Source organism: Corylus avellana, chromosome ca5 (assembly GCF_901000735.1).
Source record: "Corylus avellana chromosome ca5, CavTom2PMs-1.0".
NCBI lineage: Eukaryota > Viridiplantae > Streptophyta > Magnoliopsida > Fagales > Betulaceae > Corylus > Corylus avellana.
Window position 1 is genome coordinate 8,934,259 of NC_081545.1, and position 16,900 is coordinate 8,951,158.

The window sequence follows — 16,900 nt, forward strand, 5'->3', positions numbered from 1 at the left end:
CAAGGTTGATTCCATTGATGTGTGGATGTAGTTTCACAATATTAGCTAAAAGAGTAGGACTTTTATTTCATTTTTAAATCATGGTTCATCACACACCTGTTTCTTTTTCCCTATTCGTTTATTGGGTTTCTTCGTTTACAATAAAACTAGGCACCAAATCAACAGTGTGTGGTGCCAATGGCTTCTTCACAAGAGCAATTGTATGTCACTTTTAGTCGGGATAGGTCTCAATAATGATGATTTTGATGATTTTGCAGCGACTGAAGCCTGCTTCCTCCAGTAGTTTCTTCCATTCAAGCTTTGTCGACCTCTCCTTTTCACCGGCAGTGTACGCCATCATACACAAATCGAATACCATGCAAGTCTCATCAAACAAATCATTACCATCTTTCTCAAGAAAATTGTCAACAATAATATCCTTTCCACTCTTCTCTGGTATTGCTTTTCGGCAATTCTTCAAAATCTTCATGCAATGTTCGTCACTCCAATTGTGTAGCACCCACTGCAACAACATTACTATGCCATAAATTTTGTTTTTATGAAGTGATCATATATATACAGAGACATAAAGTCAGTGGACTCCTTTAACATTTACATGAAAAATGATTTTCCTTAAAACATTTTGAATGGAAAACATTTTATGCAGAAAGAATCGAAGGCTGTATGTGATTATATTTTCTCTTATTTTTAAGCAACAAAAACCGAATAGATTGATAAATACATACCTTTATGAAAATTGCATCTGCATTAGGAATGGACTCAAACATGTCACCTCCTAAATGGGAGACCCCTTTGTGCATGGGTGCTGTAGATCAAAATTAATACCTCTCATGTGTGGATGTGCTTTAACAATCTCAGCTATCGTCCCTCTCGTCCCACCTCCTACATCCACCAATGATCCCACGCAACCAAACCCATCTTTGTATTCCGCCATTATCACCCTCATCACAATCTTGGCCGTACACGCTATGGCATCATTGAAGATGTTGATCTCAGGATTTTTTTGATGCAAAGTCCCAAATCTCACAGCCATGGGCCTTGTTGAACGCAGTGCCCCCTTCTCTGACGCATTGGCTGAGCCAATGCAACGGTTCCAATAGCCATGGATGCTTCCTCAATAAAACCATTGGCACTAGGCTGAGCTCAACATCATGCAGAAGCAATCTTGGCGCCTGGTTCAACCCGTAGAGTGTCTCCGCACCACTGTCCACCGGCTGATGTTGTTTAGTGAAGATGTTTTTGCAGACAAGTAATCTCATGATACGGCGAGGTAGGAGATATCAGGAGACGTAGAATCAATCCTAGAGGCTATTTGGCGCAAAGTAATGGGGCCACCAAGAGTGTGTATAATGTCAGCAATGCGAAACTCCACCGCACATTTCAATGCCATAGAATCCACCGAGCCGATCATTTGTTGCCAGATTTCGGCTTGGCCTTGTACCAATGCCAGAGTTTCTTTTGTTTCCATCTTCTCTCTCACTCACTCACTCAATCAAACACACACACACGCGCATAAAAGAAATGGAGATAGTAAGGTTAAAGGTTGCTGCCTGTATTATACAAGGCCAGCCCTAGGCGAGCAATTAAATAATGCCTCCAACTAATAATTATGCTATAAATATTTAATTTTTTTTTTTAAGGCTTTAATATGGTAAAAAAGTAAAAAATAGTATTTAATTAAGCCCCAATCAATAATTGAAAAGTAGAGATTCTTTTTACAAAAAAATACTTTTAAGGCTCTAATATGGTAAAACGTTAATAATTAATAGTGTCAAATTAAGGCTCCAATTAATAATTTTACAATAAAGATTTTTTCTAAATAAATAGTTAAGGTTTTTTTTTTTTTTTTTTTGACATGTCCACACAAGAAAGAGGAGAGGGATTCAAACTAGTGACTTTCATTTCATTAAGTGTGGTTTCAACCAATTGAACTATCTCTTAGGGACAAATAGTTAAGGTTTTAATATCGTAAAAGTTAATAAATAGTATCTAATTAAGGCTCCTAATTATGATAATAGTAATTGTTGGAATTAGTAGCTCATATTAACACTAGTTGAAGGCCAAGCGGTACGGTACGGGGCATTTTGGGAATTTCTTTAAAATACAGTCGCCTCTCTGTGAATGTAAGCACATTGCCAAACTACATTAAATTCGTGTCTTGACTCTCTTTCTTAATCTCTCTCTTTTCGATTCTATATTGTTCATAAATTATTGTGTACGGTAACAACAGTAATTATAGATTGAAATTCGTTAATCATATTCATGGAAAGTTTCGACATCCATAAATTGTCTTGACTCTCTTTCTCTTAATTTCTCTTTTTTCGATTCTATATTGTTTATCAATTATTGTGCACGGTAACCACAATAATTATGGATTGACATTCATTAATCATATTCATGGAAAGTTTCAACATCCATAAATTTTTAGAAAGTGAATAAAACTCAAATTGTTTGCATTGTGCATAACAGTTAAAATTACAATGTCAGTGACTTTTCAATGCCCAATTTATTTATTTCACTATAAATTGCACTTTATAGCTTTCCATTTTTCTCAACATTTTTTTTTTCTTTTAAGTCTTATTATTTCATGTTTTTAAATCAAGTGATAAGTCATTCTATATCTAATAAGTAATAAAAAAAAAGAAGTTTTAAATGAAATTTTACAAATAAAAGAAAGTGTTTTGATTGACAAATTAAATTATATATAAAACATTTGATTATTTTTTAAATATATCGTTTATAAAATTTGATTGACAATACATGTTACGGTTGCTTATGAAGAAATAATTTTTTTCAAAATTAAATTTGATAAAATCCTATCTAAGATCAACAAGGTCACAAGAAAAATTAAATGGAATATCTATATTATTAATTTTTTTTTTTTTTTTTTTTTTTGAGAAAACATTTACTTCTTCATCAATCAATGAAAAAGATAATACAAATTGCTCTTTTTGGATAATCTCTGAGATACAATTAGGGAATTCTCCCAACCACTCATTTTCAAATCCTAGTCCTGCCGCCAATTTTGCAAGATGATGATCTGCGAAATTGGCATTTCGGCCTACATACTAAACCTTAAATCTCCCAGCTACTAAAACCGTTGAGCATAGATTTAGCATCTGCCGCTAAGTGTCCAATTTTGCTCCAATTTTCTTCTTGTGAGTTCATCGCGTCCACTTGATTAAAAATGAGATGTTGGAAAACTTGATTATAAAAACTTAATTAGTAATTATGCATCATAAAAAGTAAGAATAATGATTTTTAAATAACAAAATATAAGATCAATATTAAAATAAAAATAAAATAATTAATATTTAAATATAATAAATAGGTTTAACTTAAACTTATTGTCTTAGGCCGCAAAATCTATCGGCCCTGCCTGTATGTAAAGAGTACTATCACTAAAACGGTTCGTTTTATATTTTGGACAAAAGTAAGGAAAAGCCCTCCCCAAGCTTGGGAACAAAAGTTACATACGACAGCAGTGACAACATCAATTATCATTGTTGCATTTAGAAAGACTCCCACATAATTGGAATCGTCCAATTAGAGAGTTTAAAAACAGCCACCCCAATTAATAATTCTGGGTTTATTTATTTATACAAGTGATGGAGTTTATAGTTTTAAAAAGAAAAAAGGAAATTAAAAAAAAAGTATAAATACTTTAAATAATAAATACTTATATATAATAAGTATTTTGTTTAAACAATATTGTTTCGGAGCTGATAAGGAAGGTAGTGCTGAAATATAGCCCCACACAAACATCAATTAAGCTGGCAATTATGGATGAATCCTAGATTAATTAGCAAACATGTCTTTTGGTGACATGCATGTTTGATCTTTGTGTCTCCCTCATTTTTCTGGCTACAGTTTTTTTTTTTTTTTTTTGATGAATAAGGAATTTCATTCAAGAACAACCAATCCAAACTACAAAGATATTCCAATTACAAGCCTTCTCAAAAGGCCAAAAACTTAGCCACGCAGGGCTTCACACTTGCTCCAAGCAAGCCAAATGCATACAACAAACAATTTGGCAAAACCAGCACTACCAAAAGAAAAACCAAAGCAGGGCTGCTCTACAAAGAAACAACAAACAGAAACCAAATTTGCAGAAAACCACGCAGGGTCTAAAATAAAAAAAAAAACAAAGCAAAACAACTTCAAAGACACTACTCAACACCAATAGCAATACTAAAAACCTCTCCAAAAAGAGACCAGCCTTCAATTAGAAGAGCAAGGCAGAAAAATAGAATATCAAGCCTGCACAGAAACTATAACAGCAAGTCAGCATGCAGATTCCACAAAGAAGCTAAATCCAGGTTCTCTCTAGTTCTTAGAAACTTTCCCTTCCCAGCAATTCTTGACCTCACCTCCCAAATTATCTTCTTCAAAAGCTGCTCCTCAGTGTTAGGTTGACCAGAATGCATTAGCTCATTCCTAGTGCAGCATAAATTGTAGATAACAGAACCTAGAACCAATTTGCAAAGAAAACCTTTAAGAGACTTATTCATCCACTCTTGAATTCCTTTCTACAGAAACTCATCCCAAATAACTGGAGTATTGTCCACTCCACATCGAGCCATACAAAATTTCCAGATTCTATATCTAAAACTGCATTCAAAGAACAAATGCCCCCTACTTTCAACTTGATTATGACAAAACAGACACTTAATATCACTTTGAAACCCCCATTTAAGCAACCTTTCACCTGTTACAAGTCTATCTTGTATAGCAAGCCACAAAATGAAAGCATGCTTGGGAATGGCATATGAGAACCAAACCAATTTCCACCAGGCAATTTCCTCTTTCTTCTCTCTCAACAACTCCTAAGTTTCTGAACTAACAAATATTCCCTTCCTAGATGCAGTCTACATAGGCTTATCATAAGGAGCAAACCTAATCTCAGGAAGCCTAGCTTGGATTTCAACCAGAGCATTAGATCTGGCTGGTCTCCAATGCCATTCTCCATTAAGAATTACAGAAGAGAGTTTAGCCTCCACATTGCTTCTAGCATCATAAACAGCCCTATGCCCATAAACCTCATATAGAATACCTGAAGGATGCCATGAATCCAACCAAAGGTGAATATTCTCCCCATTTCCAACTTCAAACTTCAAAATCCTTTTAGCTATACTCCTCAACTTCAAAATCTTTCTCCAACTCCAAGAACAGGTTTGAGGAAAGCCAACACTCTAGAAACTCCTCCCTTTTAACAAATTTTCTCTCACCCAGGCCACCCAAATAGAACCTGATCTAGCAAAAAGACTCCATACATGTTTAAGCATAGCAGATTGGTTCCAAGTCTCCAACTGTTTCAAGCCCAAACCTCATTCCTTCTTAGGATAACACAGCTCTTGCCAAGAAACCTTAGCCTTTGCAGACCCTTCACTCTTCCCATTCCACAAAAACCTATTGAATTTCTGTTCAATAGCCTTAATCACCTTCTTGGGCAAAATAAAGACACTAGTCCAGTAAACTTGCAAATTGTAAAGCACAGAAGATAATAATTGGAGCCTCCCTGCATAGGATAAGTTCTTAGAAAGCCATGAGTCAATGCGCCCAGCAATCCTATCCAACAAAGCCCCACAATCAGCAGCAGAAAGTCTAGTAGAAATGAGAGGTACCCCAAGGTACCTAACAGGAAGATGGCCCTCATTCATTCCCAGCTCTCCTAACAACATATGCTTCACTCTATCTAAAATCCCAGAGCAAAAGAAAGAACTCTTAATAGGATTTGCTTTCAAACCAGAGAGTTCTTCAAATTCAAGTAGAGCAGCTTTTACAATAGTAATAGCATTCAAATTTGCTGTAGAAAAAATAAGAAGATCATCTGCAAAACATAAGTGAGTAAGTTTCAACTTCACACACTTGGGATGAAACTGAAAACCTGATCCAACCCCAGTGTGCTCAGCCATAATCCTTGAAAACACCTCCATGGCTAAAACAAACAAGTAAGGAGACAAAGGATCCCCCTGCCTAAGCCCCTTCCTGCCTTCAAAATAGCCAACCAACGTGCCATTTAAACAAATGGAAAACCTAGGAGAGGTGATACACTCCTTAATCCAACTTAAAAACTTCAAAGGAAACCCAAATCAATGAAGACAATGTAACATGAAGTTCCAATTGACAGAATCATATGCCTTCATAAGATCAATTTTCAAAGTACAACGAGGATCCCCTTTACCTTTGTGATAATTTTTCACAATCTCTTGAGCCAATAAGACATTTTCTGAAATGCTTCTTGAAGGAATGAAAGCTGATTGATTCAGGCTAACCAAATCACTCAACAAAGGGAGCATCCTATTAGAAATGATTTTAGTGATGCACTTATAAATCACATTACAACAAGCTATAGGTTTGAAATCCCCCATAGTAGATGGATTCACCTTCTTAGGTACCAAAGTTAAAATGGTAGCATTTACCTCCTTAAGCAACCTGCCACAAGCAAAAAACCCTTTAATAGCTGCCACCACCCCTTCTCCAACAATAGACCAAGAGGCCTTAAAGAATTCTGTAGAGAACCCATCAGGACCAGGGGCCTTGTTGGCTGGCATGTGGAATAAAGTTTCCTTTATTTCTTCTGCAGTAACCTCCTTCTCCAAAATAGTAGCCTTATCACTAGGAATGGCAGTAGGGATAAGCTGTCTAATCCTAGCTGCTTTCTCATCAGTGAATTGCAACTGATCTGACCCTAACAACTTCTTATAAAACTGGATAGCCACCTGCTTGATCTGCTCCACATCCTCCACTCTATTACCCTGCTCATCCCACAAATGAGTGACAATGTTCTTAGCATTTTGAACCTTAAGAGACCGATGAAAGAAACTGTTATTCTGATCTCCTAGCTGCAGCCACTTATTTCTAGCTTTTTGCTTTAACAAAGACTCCTCAGCTTTTGTAAGAGAAACATAAGCATGAAGACATTCTCTCTCTTTAAGCAAGCAATCAGCTCTCCCAAAATTAGCAATGACATCCTTTTGAGCCATATCTAATTTCTCACGAGCCTCCATAACTTTCTGTTTTAGATTCCCAAAGCAAGACAAGTTCTGAACTTTGAGAACAGCTTTCACAGATTTGAGCTTAGCATACAGTTTATACATAGAAACCCCATCCACCTGAATATTCCAACCCTCCAAAACCCATTTCAAAAAATCTTGATGCTCTAGCCAAAAATTGAAAAACTTAAAAGGCTTTGGACCAAAACTCTGCATACTACCCACTGAAATAATAGCAGGGGAATGGTCAGAAACTCCCCCTGAGTGAAATTCCACAATGGTTTTACCAAAATCATTCAACCAAAACTCATTAGCCAATACTCTATCAAGTTTCCTGGCCAGAAAACGAGGCTCCTCACTTTTATTAGTCCAAGCATAAAAATAGCCACTGAAATTAATATCCAAGACCTCCAAATCATTCAAACACTGCCCAAACTCAATTTCATAAGAGTTTAACTTGTCAGATCCCCACTTTTCTGCCAAGGTCTTAACAACATTAAAATCACCACAAATCATCCAAGGATTAAGACCTACTCTAGCTTTCAAAGAAACTAAATCAGTCCACAGCAGCTTCCTATTTACACCATTATTATCCCCATATATAAAAGAATGAAACCAACAGAGATTATGATTTAGGGATTTAATTACACAGTTTATACTTTGATCACTCCTATTGAGAACAGTTACTTCAAAATCAGAGTGCTTCCAACAAATCCAAATCCTCCCCAAAAAATGCTGATCATAGTTATACACATAATCCCAATCAGGAACAATGCATGATCTAACTTTATCAGCTTTATGAAACTTAACCCTAGTTTCAATCAAACACATACGGCTAATCTTATGAACCTTAATCAATCTCCTCACCTCTAGCTATTTAGAGGAATGATTTAAACCCCTCACATTCCATACAAGGAAATTCATGCAGTAGGAGAAAACCCCCTCATTAACACCTCCTCCTCTTCCCCCATTTTGCCTTTCCCCTTGTCAACCAAGAGATTGGCACTCTCCTCATTTAAGGCATATTCAATCACTTTTTACAGAGTACTAGAAACAGCTCCTGCATCTTTCACCTCATCAGCATCACCTTTGCCATCAGCTCTTGCCAGCAAGTGAAAAGAATTAGTCCAATGAAGATTATCCCTAGCAGAAGGCTTAGAGATAGGAGTTCTTTTAGCAGATCTAACTTTAGTCCACTGGTCTTTAGCAGCAACCCTAGGAGTTGACACAATCTGCATCCCAATGGTTTTACCAAACCCAACACCAACCTTCTTATGCAATTCTTGCTAGATAGGTTTAGTCCTTTTAGGAATCCAAACTTGTTTCTCCACTTTGGTACAAGCATGTGCTAAATGACCAAAAGATTTACACTTCTTACATTTAATAGGCAACCATGGGTACTCAATTCCTACTACAACCCTCCCCCCATTAGCACCTACAACTTCAACCTCTCTTGGAAAATCAGAATCAATATCCACTTCAACCAATACCCTAGCAAAACCAAGCCTAAGCTAATCTTCAGTAACAGAATCTGCACAAAGAGGCTTACCAACTCCACTAGCTACATAACTCAAGCATGTAGAGTTCCAAAATTCAATTGGGAGATTATGCAGCTTAATCCAAACAGGTACAGTGGATAAAGATATTTTAAGTAACTGCATACCTGGAGTCCATTTATGTAGGATCAAAGGTTTGTTTGCTATATGCCATAGCTTAGCTTCCATGACCTCATCCCTGGTCCTTTCATCAGCAAATCTAAACAAATAGAGACCATTCTCAAGCAAGAAAACCTCCACTTTCCCATATTGAGCCCATATACTATCCACTGTACGCTTAACAATATAGAAAGGGAGGGGTTTATCTAAAAACTGACCTACCAGTGATGGAGACCACTTCAGTATACCTGCCTTAATCGCTTCCTTAGGAGGTTTGACAACAACTTTCCCCTCCTCTCGAGTAGGTGCAAAAAATTGCAAAGCACCTAGAGACTTCTCTGTTCTGAACAATTTTCTCCAATCATGAGTTACATTCTTATTGTTCTTAGCTTCAGAACCTCCAGCTTCACTCAGATCCACCTCCTTATCCTTAACAGGAACAACCTTTACACCATTTCCAACCAATTCAACAACAGAGTCTCCTTCGACAACCGAAGTACCCTCAATTGGTAATCTCAAATCATCCAATTCTGGAATCGCATCTGCACACTCCAAAATCTTACAATTAACCTCCTCCTCACTCAACTCAACATCACAATCTCCAGATTGTGAAGTGGTAAGTGCCAATTGTTGCACATTCAAGCCCCTTAATTTACATATGTTAATTCCTTAGCATTGTTATTTGTTTGATTTTGCTTTGTTTTTGAGTTTCAGGTTTCATTTGACAAACCTTTGGAAATTGGGCTTAAAAAGATAAAAAAGCTGAGCATTCTGGAACTAGGATCGAGCGCAGCAATCCTGGGATCGAGCGCAATGCGCTCGAACGTCTGTGATCAAGGATCGAGCGCACGCATGCGCTCGCGCGCACACCAGCTAAGCTCGAGCGCACTGCGCTCGAGTGCACTAAGTCTTGGATCGAGCGCACTCGAGTGTACAGTGCACGGCAAGAATTCCTCTCCAGCATGGACTTGGATTTCAGTCTCCCAATTGGACAGGGAGACTGCTCTCCGGTTTTCTCAGGGTTTCTAGGGTTTTTTGGGTTCTCCTAATCCCTATAAATAGGGTTCTAAACATTGTAAACAGACACACCGCTTCTAGAGCAAAAATTCAGTAAAATAGTCTGTGGAGCGTAGGAGATCATGAGCAGCTAAACCCATTTGTGGGGTATTGATGTAGTCCTTTCCAAGCACAATGGTTTGATTGTATTTAATTTCTAGTCTTTCAATTTATGCATGTTGATTGTATAACCCTGAGGATTGCTACAGTTGATTTCTGTTCTTCATATTAAATGCAGTTGTTCTTTAAATTTCAATTCAATATTAGTAAAATTCTTATCTTGTCTTAGAAATTATTTTTCTATTATTGAACTCAAATTATTCTTATTTTCTGTGATCATAAGAATGATGGTTATACAATGGTACTCAATTGGTATGCAATCAATAGGATTAGATAGACCATACCTAGGGAAGACGGATCGTACTACACCCTAATTTAGTGTAATTTAGGTAGACGGTCCGTGCCAACCGAAGATGGGTTATGCTATTCCGTTGATTGTATGAGATTATTTTTATGTCTTCTTGTTGAAAAAATAACATGCATAGAATGAATTGCTAGAGTTAAATATGGTTAACCATTGATGTTCGGATCATGGTGAAGTCAATACCCTGCTCTCTCTCTCTCATAAATTTACTCCCTTTTATTTCTGTTTATTTTATGCACTTTAAATTCTCAAAAACAATTCACTCTCTTTTAATTAAGTTAATTTTGATCTTTTAATTTTGATAATTAAACCCCTGTAGTCCTTGAGGTTCGACACCCTCAATATAGCCCTATCCTACGGGATTCGTTCTATTGCGAGTGGTAATTTTATTATTGATATTTTTGGTCACAAAAATACCACATCAATTTTTGACGCCGTTGCCGGGGATTGCTTAACGGTTTTATTGTCAAATTTTAGAGATTAATTTTAGCTTAATAATTTATTTTCCTGTTTTAAGTTGCTAATTTTTAATTCTGTTTTGTGTTGATTTTATTGTTTTTCAGAAACTGCAAACAGGTCCATAAGCTGCCTTCTCTGTGATTGCGATCGAGTGTAGCCCGTGTGCGATCAAGCGCACGGCCGCACTTCAGCAGGATTCCAGCCAGCAGTGCTCGAGCCCTCCACTCTTGCGCTCGTACACATCTGCGGCAGTACGCTCGAGCGCACCCTACCGTGCAATCGAGCGTACGTGCGGCATCCTGCATCCGGACCCGAAGTGCACACTAAGGCCGTTTGTGAGCTTGTTTGTTGTTTGTTTTAGCTTAATTTTTCTGCTTTCTTCTAAATTTCTGGTTAGTTTATGTTAGGTCGTCGTTCTTTATCTTTTCCATTAATTTCTTGCGACCTTGAAATCGAACGCACTCTTAGACAAATTAGATCCCAAAGGAACTCTAATTTGCTAGAAGAACGTTCCACTGAGACTATGGGGGATGGTAACCACGTAGCATTGCAAGATTACTGTCTTCCTACCACTTATACTACTCCCACATGTCTCCGGTTGCCGGAAATTACGGCAACCCATTATGAAATTAAGCCTAGCACTATATGCAGTTTACCTTCCTTTTAAGGGCTTAGCACTGAAAATCCTTATGAATTCCTCGGTGATTTCGAATCAATCTGCGAGACCACTAAAATGAATGGATTCACTGAGGATGCCCTAAGGATGCGTCTTTTTCCTTTCTCCCTCAAGGAAAAAGCCAAACATTGGTTCCAGTCCTTAACACCCAATTCTATCACTTCTTGGGCGCAATTGCAACAAGAATTTCTTAAGAAGTACTTTCCCATAGGCATGACCAATGATACTAGGAGAGCCATCACTACATTCTCCCAGTACGAGGGAGAGGATTTCCATGAGACTTGGGATAGGTTGCAGACCTTGCTTAGATCATGTCCACACCACGCTGTCCCAAAATGGCAGCTAGTGCAGTGTTTTTATGATGGCCTGACGAGTCCAATAGAAAAATGGTAGATGCATCCTGTGGGGGGACATTCATGTTGAAAAGTGAAGATGAAGCATGGTCTATGTTTGAAAACTTAAGTAACAATTCTCTTCAGCAGGTTTCCGCAAGACGAAGGGCACCAGCACCTAAGGCACCCAAGACGGAGAGTTTGTATGAAGCCGGCCATTCTCCAAACATGGCCAACCAAGTAGTCGAGGCTATCACCAAGAAGTTGGATCAAGTTCTGTTGACTGCTGGTTTTGCTCCTAATACTGCTCACACACACACTGAAGCATGTTCATTCTGTTCCAGTCCTATGCATCATGTCAATAACTGCCCTGTTACTGGAAATTATACTGACATTTCTAATGAGCAGGTTAATGCAGCTTTCTCCAGACCGGGTAATGATCCATACTCCAATACCTACAACCCCGGGTGGCGAAATCATCCAAATTTCTCATGGAAGAATTCAAGCAACTCATCCTCAGGGCCACACAATCATTCTCAATCCAACAGGCAGCCCTACCAACCTCAGTCCACTTACCGGCGTCCACAGCAGCACTACCAAGCTCCCTCCAAGTCTAATTTTGAGGATCGGATTGTAAAAGCAGTAACTGAGCTGACCAGCGAGATCAAGGAGTCAATTAAATCTCAAGAGAAAATAGTCAACTCACATTCTCAATCCATTGCCAAGCTAGAAGCTCAAGTCGGACAACTTGCCAACACCATCAACAGAAGAGATGAAGGAAAGCTTCCAAGTCAGCCAGTGGTAAACCCTAAGGGGCACTATATGGTCGATGAGGGCACTTCATACCATCAGCAAGTTCAAGCCATCACTACCTTAAGAAGCGGCAAAATAGTTAACAATCATGTGGAGGAGAAGAAAGATGAACACAAGGAGGTTGCACAGAATTTGCAGAATGATAAAAGCAAGCCAGTAAGCAATGAGGCTTTGTCATCAGCAGCATCCACTCCAGAGATCCCCTATGAGCCACCAGCCCCCTTCCCAGAACGTCTCAAGGCACCTTCTCACTTTGGGAAACAAGGCGAGAAAATACAAGGAATGATGGAGATGTTCAAACAGGTAAAGATCAATCTTCCCCTTCTTGATGCCATTGCACAAGTGCCTGCCTATGCCAAGTTCCTCAAGGACTTGTGTACTCAAAAGTGGAAGACTAGAAACCACATCCCCAAGAAAGTTCTTCTGACTGAGCAAGTAAGTTCTCTGATTAAACATAACACCCCTCCGAAGTTCAAGGACCCCGGGGCTCCTACAATTTCATGCATCATCGAAAAAAGAGAGATTGATAAGGCACTCTTAGATTTAGGAGCTGGAGTGAATTTACTTCCCTATTCAGTATATCAGCAGTTGGGCCTAGGGGAGCTGAAGCCCACCACAGTGATTCTGCAACTAGCTGATTGGTCAATTAAGAAGCCTAGAGGGATTGTAGAAGATGTGATCATCCAAGTGGATAAATTTTTCTTCCCAGTCGACTTTATCGTGTTGGATACCGAGCCTGTGCCCAATCCTGAGAAGCTGGTTCCTGTCATCCTTGGGCGTCCATTCTTAGCCACAACAAATGCATGCATCAACTGTCGAACTGGAGTCATGGAAATCTCATTTGGCAATATGAAAGTTTGGTTGAATATCTTTACTGCATTTCAGCACGCTCCTGATCAGAATGAGCGTTTCTTTTTGGACAGCATTGAAGAATATATAGAAGACTCACTACCCAGTCTCCTGACAAAGGACCCAGTAGAAGCTTGCTTGAATTATTTCGACTTTGAAGAATTCAACACCGACTAATACATTCAAGAGGTCCATGAATTGTTAGAAACAGCCGCTAGTGCAGATTTCCATCCTTGGAGAGTAGTAAAGGAGCCCCTACCTGTGACATCAAGCACTCCTCCTGTGCCATCTCTACTGTCTCCACCGAAGCTTGAGTTGAAGCCCCTGCCAGAAAAGCTCAAATATGCATTTCTAGGGTCTAACAATACCCTGCCGGCCATCATTGCTTCTGACTTACAACAAGACCAAGAAGACAGTCTGCTCGCAGTGTTGAAGGAGTATAAAGAGGCTATTGATTGGACCGTGGCAGATTTGAAAGGCATTGACCCCTCTATCTGTATGCACTGGATCCATTTGGAAGAAGATGCTCGACCCTCCCGTCAGGCACAGCGCCGGTTGAATCCCAACATGAAGGAGGTAGTAATGAAAGAGGTCGTCAAGTTACTTGATGCAGGCATCATCTACCCCATCTCAGATAGCAAATGGTTGAGCCCCACTCAAGTGGTTCCAAAGAAATCAGGCATCACCGTTGTTGAGAATTCTGTTGGTGAATTGGTTCCACAGCGCACAACCACGGGGTGGCGTGTCTGCATTGACTACCGGAAGCTCAATTCTCATACCCGAAAGGATCACTTCCCGCTCCCATTCATTGATCAAATTTTAGAGCGTCTTGCTGGCCAGAGCTACTATTGCTTCTTAGATGGCTATTCCGGGTATAATCAGGTTGCAGTTGATCCCCAAGACCAAGAGAAGACGACGTTCACATGTCCATTCGGCACCTTTGCTTACCGACGCATGCCCTTCGGCTTGTACAATGCACTTGCCACATTCCAGAGATGTATAATGTCTATCTTCTCCGACATGGTGGAAAATTTTTTGGAGGTATTTATGGATGACTTTTCTGTTTTTGGATCTTCTTTTGATAAATGCCTCCATAATCTGTCACTTGTGCTTCAACGTTGCAAAGAAACTAACCTGATTTTGAGCTAGGAGAAAAGCCACTTCATGGTCCAAGAAGGTATAGTTTTGGGCCATATAGTGTCCAAACGAGGTATTGAGGTGGACCAGGCCAAAGTTGAGCTCGTTGAAAATTTACCACCACCCACTTCATTGAAGCATATCCGTTCTTTCCTAGGGCACGCCGGCTTCTATCGTCGTTTCATCAAAGATTTCAGCAAAATCTCAAGGCCCTTATGTCACTTGCTTGCTAAGGACACCACTTTTCACTTTGATGAAGCATGTCACCAGGCATTCCAGCAGCTCCGATCCCTATTATCCTCCGCCCCGATCATCCAGCCGCCTGACTGGTCATTGCCCTTTGAGATCATGTGTGATGCATCTGATTATGCTGTGGGTGCAGTTTTGGGACAACGGGTAGGCAAGCTTCCTCATGTCAGTTATTATGCTAGCAAGACGTTGATAGATGCTCAAGTCAATTACACAACCACTGAGAAAGAATTGCTAGCTGTGGTATTTGCTCTGGATAAATTCCGCTCATATCTTCTGGGATCAAAGGTTATAATTTTTTCTGATCATGCTGCTCTACGACACCTGCTGGCCAAGAAGGAAACAAGGCCTCGGTTGATCTGCTGGATTCTACTTCTGCAAGAGTTTGACATTGAGATTCGGGACAAGAAGGGTACTGAAAATGTTGTTGCTGACCATTTGTCACGGATTTCATTTGCGACAACCCAGCCGGTTCCTGTTCATGACTCGTTCCCGGATGAGCAACTCTTAGAAATTACCCCGAGAAATTCGCCATGGTTTGCCGATATTGTCAATTATCTAGCAAGAGGTCGGATTCCCTCTCAGTGGTCTAAGCAAGATAAGGACCGCTTCTTCAAGCAAGTCCGATTCTATTATTGGGAAGATCCAGAGTTGTTCAAGTATTGTGCCGACCAGATCATCCGACGATGTGTTCCTGAGAGTGAATTTTCCAGCATTCTTACTTTTTTGTCATTCTCTAGCTTGTGGGGGACATTTCAGTGCCAAGAAGACAGCAGCCAAGGTTCTACAATGCGGATTCACATGGCCCACCTTGTTCAAAGATGCCTATGACTTTTGCCGAGCTTGTGAGAGATGATAGCGCCTAGGAGCTATGTCTCAGAGGGACATGATGCCATTGAACCCCATCCTTATTGTCGAGATTTTTGATGTTTGGGGTATCGACTTCATGGGGCCCTTCCCACCATCTTGTGGATATGAGTATATTTTGGTAGGAGTAGATTATGTCTCTAAGTGGGTCGAAGCTATTGCCACAAAGACCAATGATCACAAGGTTGTAGTGAAGTTCCTCCAAGCTAACATTTTTAGCAGATTTGGTACTCCTCAGGCTATCATCAGTGATGGAGGTAGACACTTTTGCAACCATTTTTTCAAGGCCTTGCTTCTCAAGTATTCTGTCACACATAAGGTAGCCACCCCTTACCATCCTCAAACAAGTGGCCAAGTGGAAGTGTCTAACCGGGAGATTAAGCATATTCTAGAGAAAACGGTTAGGCTAGACCGCAAGGATTGGTCCTTGCTCCTCAATGATGGATTATGGGCCTACCACACAACTTACAAAACCCCCATTGGAATGTCTCCCTATCAGCTGGTTTATGGCAAGACGTGTCACCTCCCTGTGGAATTAGAACACAAGGCTATGTGGGCCATCAAGTAGTTCAATTTTGACATGCAAGCTGCCGGTCCGCACCGAAAACTTTAGTTGACAGAGTTGGAGGAGCTGCGGCGAGATGCCTATGATAGTGCTTGCCTTTATAAGGAGCGGACTAAGGCCTTTCATGACAAACATATCTTGCCCAAGACATTTGTTCGGGACCAGAAAGTATGGCTCTCCAATTCCAGACTCCGGCTTTTCCCTAGGAAGCTCCGTTCAAGATGGGATGACCCCTTCATAGTCACCTCAATGTCACCCCATGGCGCCGTCGAATTGCGGGACCCAAAGGATGGCACTCTATTCAAGGTCAAGGGTCAAAGGTTGAAGCCCTGCATCTAGAACCTCGAGCCAGGTACAGACATGGAATCCGTCGACTTGACAGATCCCGTCTATCTTTTTGATTGAGCCACTGACACCCTGGGCTCGAGCGCACCCACTGTGCTCTCGATCCCAGAGCACGGGCCTGCGCTCGAGCCCACCATAAGTGGGATCGAGCGCAGAAGCTCTACAATCACACACACATGCACGAGTACGCTCGAGTGCACCTTTACCCACGCCCTGCCTTGAAACCCTCTGCGCAAGTGCGATCGAGCTCACGCTAAGTGCCGCTCGAGCGCACTCGTTTAGAGGGCTCACGTGACCTTTTTTAGGTCACGGCCCATCGTTTTTTCTCCCATTCCCTTTTCGTCCCCAGCGCCGCAGCCTCTCCCCTGCACTCACACCCCAACTGCGAACCCACCCACCACCGCCGCACACCTCTACCACCGCACAACCCCATACCACCACCCCACCGGTTTTTCCCCGCCATTGTTTTCCCTCCTCG

The 16,900-nt window shown here is 40.4% G+C and overlaps 1 pseudogene; it reads right to left on the reverse strand.

Moving 5' to 3' along the window:
• Positions 1-211: 211 nt before the first annotated feature.
• On the reverse strand, positions 212-6,599 carry LOC132183314 (desmethylxanthohumol 6'-O-methyltransferase-like; annotated as a pseudogene).
• Between the last annotated feature and the right edge of the window lie 10,301 nt (positions 6,600-16,900).